Source organism: Lonchura striata, chromosome 1 (assembly GCF_050655825.1).
Source record: "Lonchura striata isolate lonStrDom1 chromosome 1, ASM5065582v1, whole genome shotgun sequence".
Taxonomy (NCBI): Eukaryota; Metazoa; Chordata; class Aves; order Passeriformes; family Estrildidae; genus Lonchura; species Lonchura striata.
The window spans coordinates 62,390,715-62,405,316 of record NC_140703.1 but is presented as its reverse complement, the minus strand read 5'-3'; the positions used below and the strand labels follow the sequence as shown (position 1 = coordinate 62,405,316).

At 36.0% G+C, this 14,602-nt stretch overlaps 1 protein-coding gene across 17 annotated transcripts in view; it reads left to right on the top strand.

Annotated features, from left to right (window-relative positions):
* TSC22D1 (TSC22 domain family member 1) overlaps positions 1-14,602 on the top strand; it is a 94,365-nt gene that overhangs the window by 21,984 nt on the left and 57,779 nt on the right. For 2 of the 17 annotated variants that reach the window (XR_014954550.1, XR_014954549.1), the window contains exon 3: positions 8,175-8,277. The exons of 7 other annotated variants lie outside the window; for them this stretch is intronic. The gene's annotated coding sequence lies outside the window, so the exon portion shown is untranslated. Of the gene's footprint in view, positions 1-8,157; positions 13,962-14,602 lie in introns of all 17 variants that reach the window. 8 more of the 17 variants (XR_014954547.1, XR_014954546.1, XR_014954542.1 and 5 more) reach the window with 6 other exon arrangements.

Sequence of the window (14,602 nt, the reverse complement as noted above, 5' to 3'; positions counted from 1 at the left end):
GCATCAAAACACACTGTTAAATTATTTTATTTGTACTAACAGTTTTTGTCTTTTAAGGTTAATGTAATCTGTTCAGATAATTAGCTATGTAATAAAAAGCATAATTAGTAATTAATAAACTCCCATTAAACCTCAGGTTTAATACATGGAGGTCCAGCTGAAGGGAGATGAACAAATACTTCCCTTAACTTTAATTGATACTTAATAATTCTTGCAGTCCTAGATAGATGTAGGAAAAGCATTCTTAAGATAATTATATGTGATTAGTTATTTCTGTGCTGTATCTAGGCAGAATGAATTTCAAAGCCTTTGACAAATGCCTATTATTTCTAGATATTTGAGCCCATTTTTCCCTGGAGGAAGAGTGATGTATCTAGGGAAGAATTTTCTATTGGAATTTACTCATAGCTGTCTAAAAATTGAGTATTTGTGTTACAACTGCTTATCAATATTTTGGGGTTTTTTTGTCAGAATGGCTCTCTAAGGAACATTAGCAAGACAGAGGGAAATGTGAATTGCCATGGTTTTTACACAGAGTTTATTATATTAGTTCTTTGAACTTCATCTATCTCTTGTAACAGTGAAAATCAAAAATAGGAATACATAGGAATGTATACATTCCTCAATAATAGCAATACAAGGAATACATTCTGTGAAGATTTTTTTGATTTCTCATAACTTTGACATTTGAGTAGTTTTTGAAGTTATATATTTAAGATTTTTACTAATATAGCTTCAGTCGAAAACATGTCTGTACTTCAAGAGATTTTATTGAAGTCACTGAGATTGCACATGTTGTCTTATATCTCTCCTAGTGTGTTTGCAGTATAGGGTGTTCTTTATCATTAATCTGGCCGTTAGTTTATGAAAACTAGAAGAGATATCTTAGCTTAAAAAAAGTGTTTGATATTTAAAACTTTATTATGCATAATAAAGGAGTATAATATGGAATGTCCATGACAATTTCAGTCTTTGGTTCAGTTTAACTAAATCACTGTTTTTAGTGAGTCTCAAATAACTGTCAGTGTTTACTTGACAACTAGCAAAGAGCAATTTTGTCTCCTTAATTCTCCTTATGAATTTAATGTAACTCAGTACTTGAATGCTGCAATAGCAAACAAACTCAACCAAACAAAAAAATCCCTCATGTGAATATTCATGCTTCCAGAGTGATTATGTTACTTGCTTTCTTGCTCTTTTGTTTTATTTTGTAGTCTTGCTCTGTACTCTTTTCAAACCTGTGTGTCCCAAAGCATCCTGATGAAAATCTCTTGAAGTCAATCAAAATAGTGTCCCTGAACATTATTTGCTATCTTTGTGCTTTTTGGAACTTGGTCTTTGAAGCTTCTGTGTCTGTTCAGACTTTGTTTTTTCATGTCTTCTGGTGTTTCCTAGGTCCTGCAGATAGAAAAAAATTCACACATTTCCTGTATCTGTCTCTTTGCTCTTCAGTTTCAAAAGAAGTAGTTACAAATAAAAAATACAGTTATTGGATTGTATCAGTTGGAAAAGAATTCAACATCTTCACTAAATGTTTTACACTCTTGAAATTAAGACTTTAAGATGGCAAGCTTTTTATGTGATGCACTAATTCTGCTGTATAGAACTCTTTAGTAACAAATCAGTTATAGACAGTTCCTGACAATGCAGGCATGGTACATGGCCTGGAAGAAATTGCTAACAAATAGAGAAAGGCTTCTCCTAAATTGGGAAATATCAAATTGTGACACATGTGTAAACAATAAGGTTTACCGTTTTGATAATCAAGTGTCGATATGTTAAATATAGTTACCTTGTGGGCTGGTGGCACATTGTGCATCACTGAATGTTGGATAGTTCCTGTAAAGAAAAAGCCTGTTCTAACAAAAGGTAGTACACAGGACTCTAAAATGAAGTTCTCCTTCTCATAGGGAAGTACCATTGTTACTCACTCTAAAAAAATGGGCAGGAAGAGAGGAAGGTGGTCCGTTAGTAGCTAGCCCCATTTGGTTCTGCATCTCAAAAGTTGCCACACTGGGACATCTTGCGTATTCTTCTTTTGTAGTTTCTTACTGCTTTCTGCTAGCTGACCCTGCTGTGAGCAGTGGTGTTTGGACTAGGTGGTCTCCAGAGATCCCTTCCAGCTTCAGCTAGTTGGTGATCCTGTGAGAAATTCAGTACACTTCCATAATTTTTTCTTTTAAATTCTATTACTTCCAAAGCAAGGAGATGAGATACTTGTTTGAAGATTCTATTTTTTTTTTTTTAAAGGAATGAACATAGAAATTGGGACCAATGATTGTAAAACCAGAACTGAAGGTGGTGCTTCACTAAAGCAAATAATGTTCTTCCTCAATCACAGAACTGAAACCAGAAACCCTAAATGTCTTAGGTTGATGTATGGACTGCAAGCCAGAGTTTTATTAATCCCCTTAAGTTTGCAGTTAATTATTGGTTCTCTAGAATACCTTTAGCTTATTCCTGATACACACCTGTATTTTATTTCGATTCTTCCCCCCCCGCCCCAGGAATATTTTTCATGAAACTTTATATAGATACTGCTGTGAATTCCAGTGGCTGCCTTGTTTCAAACAGATTGCCTCCTTCTTAAGGTCCGTTTACCTTTCTGTACTTGCTCTCTGTACCTTTGCCTTTCTCCCTGACCTGTTGGTTTGTTGTATTGAAAGGCTTCATACAGGAAGATGGGAAGATGAAAGGAAAGACAATGTGGTGAATTCACTGTAGTATTTTGTCTCTCTTAAACCCATGGTTGTGGCGCTGTTTATTATCTATATTTACTTTATTCTAATATGTTACGCAATTTTAAGTTTAACTTAAAAGTAGTGAGTTTTAGGAAGTGATAAAATTTGTGTTTTATATAACACAAATGATAAAGTCAAGTATTTGCCATCATTATATAAAACTATGTGTTATGATGGTGAATATACCTTTTTTATGAATTTAATTTACTACACTGTAGTTTGAGAGAGAGAATGTCTAACTTTACAGTTTCTGGAAGGACCATGAAAAAACTTACTGTTCCTTCTGCAGGCTGTAACTAGTGCTTGCCTGTTTTACCCTTTGTTTGGTTATAGCCGTATCATGTCCCCTTTTCTGGCTCCTACAGTCTTGGATTCTGTGGTGCTATTGGCAAAGCTGCTATGAGCTCAAACTTTTGGGACTGAAGGATTTTAAATTCTGTTATGCATATTTTTGGAGCGATACCTAAGGAATGACTGTCTTAGTTTTGTTCACATTTTTGAATTCCTTTTCACTGGTGTTTGCAGAAGGGAACAAAAACTTGAAGTAAAGAATTGTAAAGTTTGACAGAGTATGGCAGAGAATTTGCTGCTGTCTGTCAGCAGTTCCACTTTTTGTGGTACACTGTTAACCCATTGCTTTGGCAGCAGCCTACAAGTGTCTGGAGAGCTGACAACCTGTGCAAGTCCAATGCTCCTTCCAGAGGAAGTAGCCGCTGGATGGGCAGGATTGTCACACAAAGGGAGAGACATCCATTGTACTTGTATTATATGCATCTCTAATTCTCAAGACAGTTCACTAGGCCTAGTACTTCAGACTTACTGTTTCTGGATATTCTAGAACTGGAAAATTTCTGTTCATCACTTTCTTGTTTCTTGTCTTCTGATCTGGTAGAGAATATGGTATAAATGCATGATGGGAGTGAAAATAACATGCTCAGACTATCATTAGACCAGTAATTCAGAACTTGTTAGGTCTTCGTGTGGGTTTACTTTGGCCAGCAAGCAGACCAGAGTGAGTGCTTTGGAGCCAAGGAAATGGAATATGCTTTTGAACTATTGTTCAGGTTTATTCCAGCTATACTTGTTCCTGTTTGCCGAATTGCTAAATGGCTTTTGTAGATAACTTGAGGGAAAGCAAAGGTGGAGGAATTGGCAACTGCATGTATCTCTTCAAATACCCTGTTGTGAGCTTGTTGATTACCTTTTCATGAACTTCTGTGCAACTTTTACAAAAAGCTTGGATGTTGAAAATTAAAATAAACAGGAGACGGAGGTATCTGGAAGTCTGTCTTCCCTTTGCCAGGTTCTGTATTTGGGGACTGATAATTTCATCATGACAGTGGTAATTTTACTAATGCTGAATGTGTTTTTCCATGGTGTGTTTTTAAGATACATTTGCGTTATGGCTGACAAACTGCTAGTGATGCAAATGTCATCCTGAGTGTGTCTTGATGAAAAGGAAGTCAAGTCTAAGGATCAGGTCAGCATGAGAAACAAACCAATGATTGTAGCTTCCTAATGGAATTAAATTACCTGACAAATCAGACTTTAAAATGTTTTCTGAGGTTGTAGACTGTCTGAAAATTGTAGGAAGGCACTTCTTTAGGTACACAGCATAGGAACTGGAGAAGGCTCAGCAAAACTGACTAAAGGATTCTGTTACCATTCTACTACAGTCTTAGATTGAGAATTCCCAAATTGTTCTTTTAAATTAGCCTCTTAGGTGAGCATTTTTTAATACTGAGCACTTTCTGAGAAGGTATGACATTACCTTTCATAAATGTTTCACAAGTGTGGTTTTGTTTCTTTGGAAATACTTTGAACTTTGGATTGCATTAGGCGAAACAAAAATATGGTCACGTGTAGTTCTATTGTACTTTTGACTTAAATACTGCATTCCTTTTTTTCTTTTTTACAAGTTTGTTTTTCTAATAAAACTGCTTGAGCTGTAGTTGATTCTCAATTTCATGCTGTCTTTTGGATGATACTTATTCTAGCAAGACTAGTCTCACTTAATATTTTTCTAAAATGCACTGGTGGTCTCAAAAGAAGAGTGCTTCTGAAACAGGGACAAGGATTCTTCACTCAAAACCATTTGCAATCAGAAAAGACATTCAAAACATTTGTCCCTGCTTTGGTTGATGGAGGAAGAGATTTCTAAAATGTTGGGTACATAAAAACTGGGAACTTGATGTTCTTCTCTCCCAGTATGAGCAATTAAAACAAGTGTGGGAAAGAACAGTTATATCTATTGCAAAATACTCTTGACAGGGCCTGATTTCTTCAAGTACTTGATTGCCAGCTCTGGTAAGTGCTAGTGTGTTCACTGATCATCCAAAAAAATTGTGTAGAAATTCAGAATTAAAAATACATTTAAAATTATGGACTGTAAATTCAACTGATCAGGCTCTTTGAAATACAACACACATAGATGTATACTGGTTGAAAATTTTAATGATTGAAAGCTGTCTGCCTGAGAATCCCCCTACTTCGCTTGTTTAAACCTTGATGCAGTCTGATTTTTCAAGTATCCACTGTAAATTCTTGGGCCGCTGTTAGAAAAGTTTTGGTTGCTGGGTACCTGTGATGCTTTTTAAATTTTTTTGCACAATGATGCCAGATGTTTTGACACTGTCCTTCATTCAGCCTAAAGTAGTAACATGGAAGTAATAACAAAAAATGTTTTGCCAGCTTTATGGGTTACTTAGAAGGATAGATTTTAATATTAGTTCTCTTGTCAAGCATAGCAGTCACTTCCATGAATAAATATTCTCACCAATAGATACTATTATGTGATATTAGAATGGTTCTTAAATATTTGGCAAATAAGATGGCATTGAGCAACTTGCATTGGAACCATGTTTAAAAACAAAAACCATATAGACTTGCATCAGGTCATGAAAGAAGCTGAATTGTACTTAAAAATAGCATGGCTGATGCAATAGCAGGCTAATGTTGAAGCCTAAGTGTTATAACCATAACACTGACTCTGGTCCTGCCAGTGGCTTCATAAATGAATAAAGTTAATGCTTCAGGAGCATTGAATTAAGTGGAGTTCAGTCCAGTCAGTGATTCTGCTACATGGTTAGTGTAGGATGTAGGAACCAGCCTTGAAAGATTTAATTTTCAACCATTTTTGCCCTCCTGGGTATTTTTGTTAAATATTTGAGAAAGAAACACAAAGATCCAAGTGTGTGCGTGACTTTCAGGGGTTTCTGTCAAAAGCCCCCAATATTTTAGTTCTTCTCATATCTCTTTCCCATGTTCCCCATTGTAGTTTCCCTATTGTTTTGTGTATTTTGGCTTGCTGGCTCTCTGAAAAGAAACCCTGGCTGGGCTGCTGCTGCTCTCTCTGCTTGGGGTGTACTATCTGGGTAGTTGGTGGTTGTCCATCAGAATGAGTAATGCTGGGGATGCCTCTTGATGTTCCTCATGTTGTACTTGCAGAAGCAAAAATAGAGCCATGCTTATCTATTCCATTGGTCCCTTCCTCTGTTGTTTGAGGTGAGACACTGGATATAAAATAAACAGTGGCTTCAAAAGTGGTTTTGTGGGGAATGTGCAGTAGAAATACTTGTTTTCTTTTGTTATTTTGGGTTTGTTTTGCTTCTGAAGACCCACTAAGAATTGTGATTGAACTGTGTACACTAGACAGTAACCTTGTTGAGGATGAGAGGTTTATGACTGCAAACTATTTAAATGTAATAACTAGAAATTTGCAAGTCCATGGAGTTACAAACAGTGTGTGCAAACTAAATAAATTTCTATTAACTTTGTCAATTTCTGAACAAAATTAGTGGCCCTAATCAAACATTAGTTTGTTTAATGCTAGCTCCAATTCTGAGACAGATATTTAAGTTTGAATTTGACTTCCTCATAGTAACTGCGTTTCCTCCCTTTGAATTGTGTACTTTGCCTGGGCCATGGGGAGATGGATTACTGATGCCCTTGTCCATAATATCATGTTTTTGCATCAGACTAGCTTTGGATTCACTACATATTCATGCTGCAAATGAATGTGAAGTGGTAGTTTGAATCTGCCTTGTGATAATTGGAGAATAGGGTAATCAGATGATTCTGGCTTTTCTGATTGCAAGCTGCTGCACAGGCATAATTTTTTTTACATTATTTTTTAGGACACTGCTCAGAATAACAGTTTTCTCTGATATAAGTGATGAAGAAGAGGAAAGGAAGATGTGTTAATGCATACTGGGGAATAGAGTGGGGAAAAAAAGATGGATTGGTAGTTTGTAAGAAGAGTGTTAATGTTCACATTTTCTCTCTTAACTTTACCTTTAAAACACTTAAGCTTTATCAATAGCGCCTTACCACTGTTACTAAATTTCAGTTAGATTCATAGAACTGTAAAATGGTTTGTGTTGCAAGGGACCTTAAAGATAATATAGTTCCAATGCCTGTCATATATTTTCATACATTTTTTTAGTCTGTAACTCAATATTGTTTTGCTGCAGTTAAAGAACACTAGATATAGTAGAGTTCAAAAATCTGTGCTATCCAGTTAATGATTCATTTCCTTAAAGGCCACGGTTATCATGATGAAATTATTAGCTCTTTGAGAAAGGTCTGCCACTTCTAACAGGTGACCAAGTGATTCCACTGGAGTTGTGGAATTACACCCTTCCCCATGTCCTCCCCTGCCCCAGTGCTCTGTGTCCCTGCTTTGGAGATGGGAAGCATCTTCCAAGTAACTTTTTTAATGCAGAATATCATTTATTGCACATTATTGCAATGAACTGTAGTAAGTATAAAAGCAAATTATTATTGATTGTGGTTGTGAGGGACTTGGTATTAGGGAGAAGCATTTTATTAAATATAACAACTCTTTCTGAGGAAACACTGACCTTCATGTATGTTTGGTACAGAAATCAGAGATTAGGCAACTAATTTCATGCTAGAAGAGTCATGTCAAGAATATCTCCGTTGGGTGTTATTGTCAGACTTGCTTCAAAATAAACTGTGTGTTGTAGATATTAATAATATACAGAAATGTTAGGTAATGATTCAAAAGGTAGTGTTGTTTTCAAGAGGGTTCCTAAGTTTTCCAACTGTAATAATTCTGTGATACCGTCTTGCATGTTTGCCTGAGTGTGTGGGAAGTTCTCTTCTATCTGCCCTGGATTGTGGTTATTTTTATCAATGAAATCTTTACTCAAATGAAGGAAAGAGGGTCCTGTGAGATTCAGTGTATGGTTAAACACTCTCCAGCCCAGATCAGTCAGTGGGGTAAGTTGCTATTTTGGTATGATTATTTGATATCTTTTTCCCTGTTCTCAATAATTTTTGTGAAGAGAGTATGCCTAACCTAGAAATCAGTGATTTTGTATGTATTTTTATGTATGACTTGATACTATGTTTTTTTGTTTTTGTTTTTTTCTTGGATACAACCTAAACCAAGTCCTAATACTTCAACAGATACAGAGTGACAAACACTACACACTGGTATGCCTGTGAAGAGGCACTGCCAAAGTTAATTGTGTCTAGTGCAAAAGCTTGGAGTTCTGGCTGATCAAAGCAGGTAGGTGTGAAGATGCTTGCATGCAGAGAAGATAAGGGGACAACTCAATGCAAATGCTTTTACAGAAGCAGAACAAAATTATACATTTCAAATGGCCTTTACCTCAGCTGACTGAAACATTTTTATAATAAAACTTGTGATGGTCTTCTTCCAAGCAGTTTGGAAAAAATGATGCAATTTTTATTTAATACTGAAATGTGGGTGAATTGAGTCACTGGTCCAATAAGGAAAGTTAAGTCAGCAAATCTTCAGAAAACATTTAATTAGCTAATGTAAGACAGCATATTTTGTATGGTGGTAGCAGTACAAGACAATTTAGAATGCTTTTTTCATTTACTGTTAACACATACTAGGTAAAAATCTAAAAATGTAATTCTGATCTAAAGCATCAGTGGCTGCACATGAGACTCTTTAAACTTGTATCTGAACCTGAGAGTCAGACTGTATTGCAGAGGTATATCATGGTGTGCTTGCACATCATTTGCAAGTCATGACTGAATCAGTTCATCTTCATTGTCAGCTGCTCATGTTAGACAATAATAAGCCATTGTTGCATCACAGATCTATTAATGCTGAAGATCTTAGCTTACAATAGTGTTTGACATCACTTTGTGTCTGAGCAGTAACAGTTACTAGAGAACTCAGTCCAGTTTTGGCTGTAGAGTTTTTACTGCTTCTGGAAATAAAGAAGGGATCAAGCCCGTTGCTCTTGAGTGCATTCTAAATCTATTAACTCTAGGAGTACGGAAACCCTTTGTAGAAATCAGGATTTGATATGGAAAGTAACACAAGTGCTCAAATATGAAATACAAGTTTTGAATGCTTTCCAAAATAAAACTTTGTGAAACTGATGACTTAAAACAACCCAGGCAATTTGTTTGACTTTTATTTATCAGTGTGTCCATACTGCCTTTTCCTGACATTACTCTACTAAATATTTATGTTAGTGTAAATATTGCATGAAAGGACATTTCTCTGCTGTGATTGAGTTCTCCAGAGATCACAGACATCAGAGGAGAGTAATGAAGTATCAAAACTTACAGAGAGAAAAGTCTTGAGCTATTCTCATCTGGAAATTTGGTAGGACCTCACTCTACCTCTAAAAAACCCTCCAAATAAACCAGAAAACCCACCCAAAACCCCACAAAATCAAGCATCCAGTCTGATGTGGCTGTTGGAACAGCACTGAAATAATTCTTTCCCTAGCATTCCTTGTGTGTGATATTTCAGCTTCCAGGTTCTACAGATAGCCAGTCTAGAAGACTCTGACCAGAGAAGTGTAGGAATTATGTGAAGATTGAAAACTTAGTAAGAGAAATGATGCTTTTTTAAAAAATTGTTTAAGAAATTTCTGTTCCCTAAATGTATCAAATTATTTTAAATCAAATTATTTTAAACAAGCCATGTATCAAGAGCTACAAAGCAAAATGCAAAAACCACTGTTAACATTAAGAAACTACAAGCTTTTTTTCATTTTTTTTCAAGTAAGTTCAAGGTATACAGAAATACTGTAACCTTTATTTCTTTATTTGGCTTTCTTAAACAGAAAAAAGCAAACAAATAGCCATCATATGATGTCTTAAAAAAAACAGTTTATTTTTTTTTAATATTGGCTCATGCACTCTGCCCAGAAGCACAGAATTTCTCTAAGACTGAAAGAAGGTCTGTTTTTATGACAGAAATGAATGTTAGTGCCAATAAAGTCTGTTAATCTGATTAAAATGTGGTCTAGTTAGGCCAAAAAAGGTTTGCTCTCAACTGTACTTGGCATAAAAGCTGACAAGAAATAAATAGCATGTTAATGAAGACATTTATAAATATTCTCGTGATGTAAACAGTTTTAAAAAGGAAAAAAAAAATATAATATTGTTTAGCAAATATACAGAAATAGAAATATACATTTCATTAAGTGTATAAAATTGATGCTTCTCTTAATGGGAATTGTTTTTAAAAGGTAGTATTTTCTATAATCAACCAATCATTGAATTTTTTACCTCTAGAGTTTTCCTGTTGTTTTACATGTGCCAAGAAATACTGGCTGTGTTTCTCAAATGTGTGGTGTTGTGATAGCTATATATAATTTCGGAATTCTGTGTCATGCTGAGTTCAGAAAAGTCAGGGCTTTTTGCCACTCCTGAACTAGGAGTTTAGGGAGGGTCTCTCAAGGATTGGTACCTCTGCCAGTCTTACCTAGGTATAGTCTGATGCCTTGTCTGATGATCTAGGCAATGCTATGACCCTCTAGGTTTTAGTAGGCCTTTAAAGAAGTTGAGCACAGAACATTTCTGGACAGAGGCCAAATGCTTTTAAAACACCTCCTGGAATTTAGAAAGTCAAGATTGTTGCCATTCTATTGGTTGGTATATTTATCTTCTAATGACAGGTTGCATGATAATCTTAAAAATAACATTTTGACTAAGGTTTTTGCTGCCTTTTCACTCCATCTTGGGACTAAATTACATTACCTGATGTAGCTATTATAATGTTCAATGACTTCTACCCTTCTCTCCAATCAAGTCTCCTCAAAAACCCTCAAAAAATGCCCTACACCAGAAAGTTTTGGGAAACTATAATTTTTTATTGTAGTTTCAGTAGCTTGGAATTCAAACAGATTATATAACTCCTTTTGATGCTTAATACACATGCCATATTGGTGCTAATTCCTGGGAAAATTATGTTTTACTAAAATTTGCTGTTCTTGTAATATCTGTTTTGAATAACAGTTCAACTGGATGCTAGTATGTAGATCCCTTGGTGGGTTTGCAGCCTGCACATCTGTCTAGAGGTGTAATTAATGGCAGCAGGAGACAACTGTAAGTGCTGCAAATGCTCTGCAGGGGTAGTTGCACCTTAGATCTAAAATAATTGCATCATGCTTTAAACTTTCAGTCTGAGGGTTGAGAAGTACTAGACCTGACTGTAGGTAACTTGAATCAGCTATGGCAATTTGTCCTGTTTTCTGTGTTCTTTCACTTGGATTCTGCAGTTGTTGGAACTGCAGCATTAGAAATATGAAAAGTATTGTTGCTTATATTTATACTATTAACCAAATATGGGGATTCAATTTTTTTGCTTATTTTGCAGATGGTATCCTGTACAATTTACTCATAATTGTATAAACTTTCAATTTCTTGGCTATTGAGCTTCTGCTCATCAATGCAGAAAAATGGAGACCACTTCTCAGTGACCCGTGAATTGGCTGTGGAACATGCCCTATAGAGAAGGAAGAAAGCACTAAAAGGAGTTTTCCCCCAGGTGTATTTATCAATAGTCAGTGCACTATAGAAGGACATTGCAGAGATTCCTCTCTTTGCCTAAGAAGATGAGGGTATTGATTATAGAATTCCTTACCATCTTGCATATGTTCACAAACAGAACTGCTGGTGTTTTGCTGACCTCACCTACATCTGTAGATCCACCAGCGTGTTTTTTTCTTGTGTCATCATGGCCATAATTTCTTTCTGCTTCAGCCTGAAGGATCCCATCAGAGCCTGCTCTTGAGGTAAATCAACAAACTACAGTAGAGTGAGAAGAGCTGTTGGGTATTCATCTGCTTAAGCTAACTTAATATCCCATCTAGATGGTACAAATCACTTCTGGTGATTGATGTGAGGCAACAAAAGAACTTTTCCCAAAATTCCTGTAAGTGGGATTCAGGTACTTTGGTCTTTTCTAGACTTCTTTTTCATTCTTTTGAATCTTCTTAAGTTATTTTTATTCAATTAAGAATAAAAATATTTTTATTACTACTACTACTACTACTACTACTACTACTACTACTATTATTATTATTATTGTTATTATATTCATTAGCATTCCTCATCTCAAAATGCAGAAAGATTTATTTGTTTCAGCCCGAAATACATATCTGTGTGTAGGAATCACTCAGGCTAGGGTTTTTGATAGGCTAGAACACAAAAATTACCAGCCTAGTTTATTCTGTACTGCTCAAGACAAGTCTACTCAAGGGAAGAATTCTGTATGAAAGGATAAAAATAGTTTTTCCTTGGTTGTAAAAGGAGAGATACTGTGATCTTGATGAAAGAAAACGAATTTAAAAACAAGTCATTCCTAACAGCTTGTTTCAGGTTGATCTTCCAGAAACTGTTCAGCTGTTTCTGTGAGAACACCAATGGACAAAATCCTCATAATGTCTTTAATTTTCCTCTTAAATTTCACTTTGGATCTTTGCATCTTCTGCTGAAAAAGAGACATGAATCAAATAAGACCAAGTACTCCTCTCTCCTACACTCCTGAAGCTGCAATAGGTGATGTCATACCAGTGTATTCAAGGTGATCTGGAGTTTTTTCCATTGAATAGGGTCTTTCTTGTGAAAGACTCTTTCTTACAGAGACCCTAGACAGATTCCTGTTTGAAAGGACCTGCAATAAGCCGGGTCACACTGCTTTGTCTGAGATGATCTACTCTGATACCTTCTGTTGTTTTGAACATCTTGATACCTTCTGTTGCTGGAAAAGAATATTGACTTTGGAAGTCAGTAGTGTTTGTAGGCTTCAATGTATCACCTGAAATGAAGCCTGTAGTACTGTGTATGGTCTTATGAATGATAAGTAGTATTAGAGCAACTTGCAATGCCTTGAATCTCAAGAACTTATAAAATTATCTGGTTAAAAAGAACCTTCTATTCACAAGGGAGTTTTTAAAAAGAAATAATGCTTTCAATTGCTACTGTCTTACAATATTTTTCTTAGCCAGCAGATACAGAGCAGTAGACACTTGTATTGAACACATTCTGTTTATTGCATTTTATCTTCTTTTGTTTTTCTCCTGCCTTCTTTACTGGAAGTGGAGAGTGTAAACATCAGCCTGGAGACATCTCTTGGCCAAGTGCATTTATATTTGAGTTCATCACTTACTCTTTTTGAATAGGAAGAAACAAGAACATGCATGTGGGAATGAAAGACTGAGCCTCACTCGCTAATCTTTGAAAGTTGGTCTGAAATAATGAGAAAGACAATACTTTGTCTAGTTGAAAGGCATAGGAACATATCTTGATCTTGAGTTGATGAAAATATATGAAATTACATTTAAAAAGAACACTATTTTTGTGAACCACTCTTTCTAGTTACACTACAACTTCTTACTTAGCTTGAGATACTGTAACCATATTCAGGAACTAAGAAGCAGAGTATCCTTCTGCATGCCCAAGCAGTTTCTCTGGAAAGAGCTTGCTGATTTTTCTAATTACTTTAAGAGTACCAGGGTTAGTCCTTGATGGCTTTATCTGTCATTTGTTTACAAAACAAAAATGCTCCTTGTATGCTACTCCAACTGCAAAATTGCTGTGGTTTTAATGGCAAAACCTTCCCCCACCACCATTTTCTTGTGTTATTTTGAGCACAATGAAAGAAAGCAAGCTTTTTTTGAGCCGCAGAAAGCTTGTAATTGAAAAACATGTGAGGTATCTAACCATATGATGCTATTTTGTTTAGATGTGTGCTCTAGAGGAGAGGGTGAAGAGACACCACCAATTGCCTCAAAATGAATTAAGCAAAATTCTTCAGACATAATGAGTAATGTACCTCCATGGTTAGCTGTTGGATCATTCTCTACCTGATGTCTTAAGAGCAAAGAAGAGCCTGTCTGGTAAAGTGATGGTGCCGTGCGTGCCTCAGCACAATGACTGCCCCACATGCATGTCGGCACTGCTGTTGTGCAGAAGGTACTGCAGTGGCTAATAGCCAGTAAATACATGTGGGGGCAGCTGTCCCTGTAGGTGTTGGAAGTCCAGTGACTTCTTCTGTTTTGTTGTATGTGGGCTCCATGCTACTGATAAAATTTCATAGGAGTCTTAACCAGCTTTCAGGATTTGTTCGTGTAATCACAACTCCTAGGGCATTTGGGTTTTCAGGAATAAAAAGAGGAGTATATTAGAAATCCAGAAATATGATGCAGGAATTTTGAGTTGGTTCTTATCTTCCACAGCAATCATAATCTGCCTAGGTTAGATCAAAGGTTGTCACAACAGCATTAAGCTGCTATTAGTGTTCAGTCAGTCCGATTTTGGCACATAAACTAGAAAACTTGAGATTGGACTAAGACCTTTACAGAGGAGTTAGGAATGGTGTTAGAAAATCATTGGTGAGGAAAACATTCAGGTAAGTATGACCATTTCTTCTTAAAAGAAATTATGGGGAGATGTTCACTGCATTGCAATAGATGCCATTTTTAATTCACTTGAGAAAAGGTGAACAGAGGAGAGATTTGCATTATTTTTCCCAGAAATGAGCACTTAAATTTCCCCCTCCCCACCACCTACATCTACTTGTAAAAAAAACTTACAGAACTTTCTGGACAAAGCAT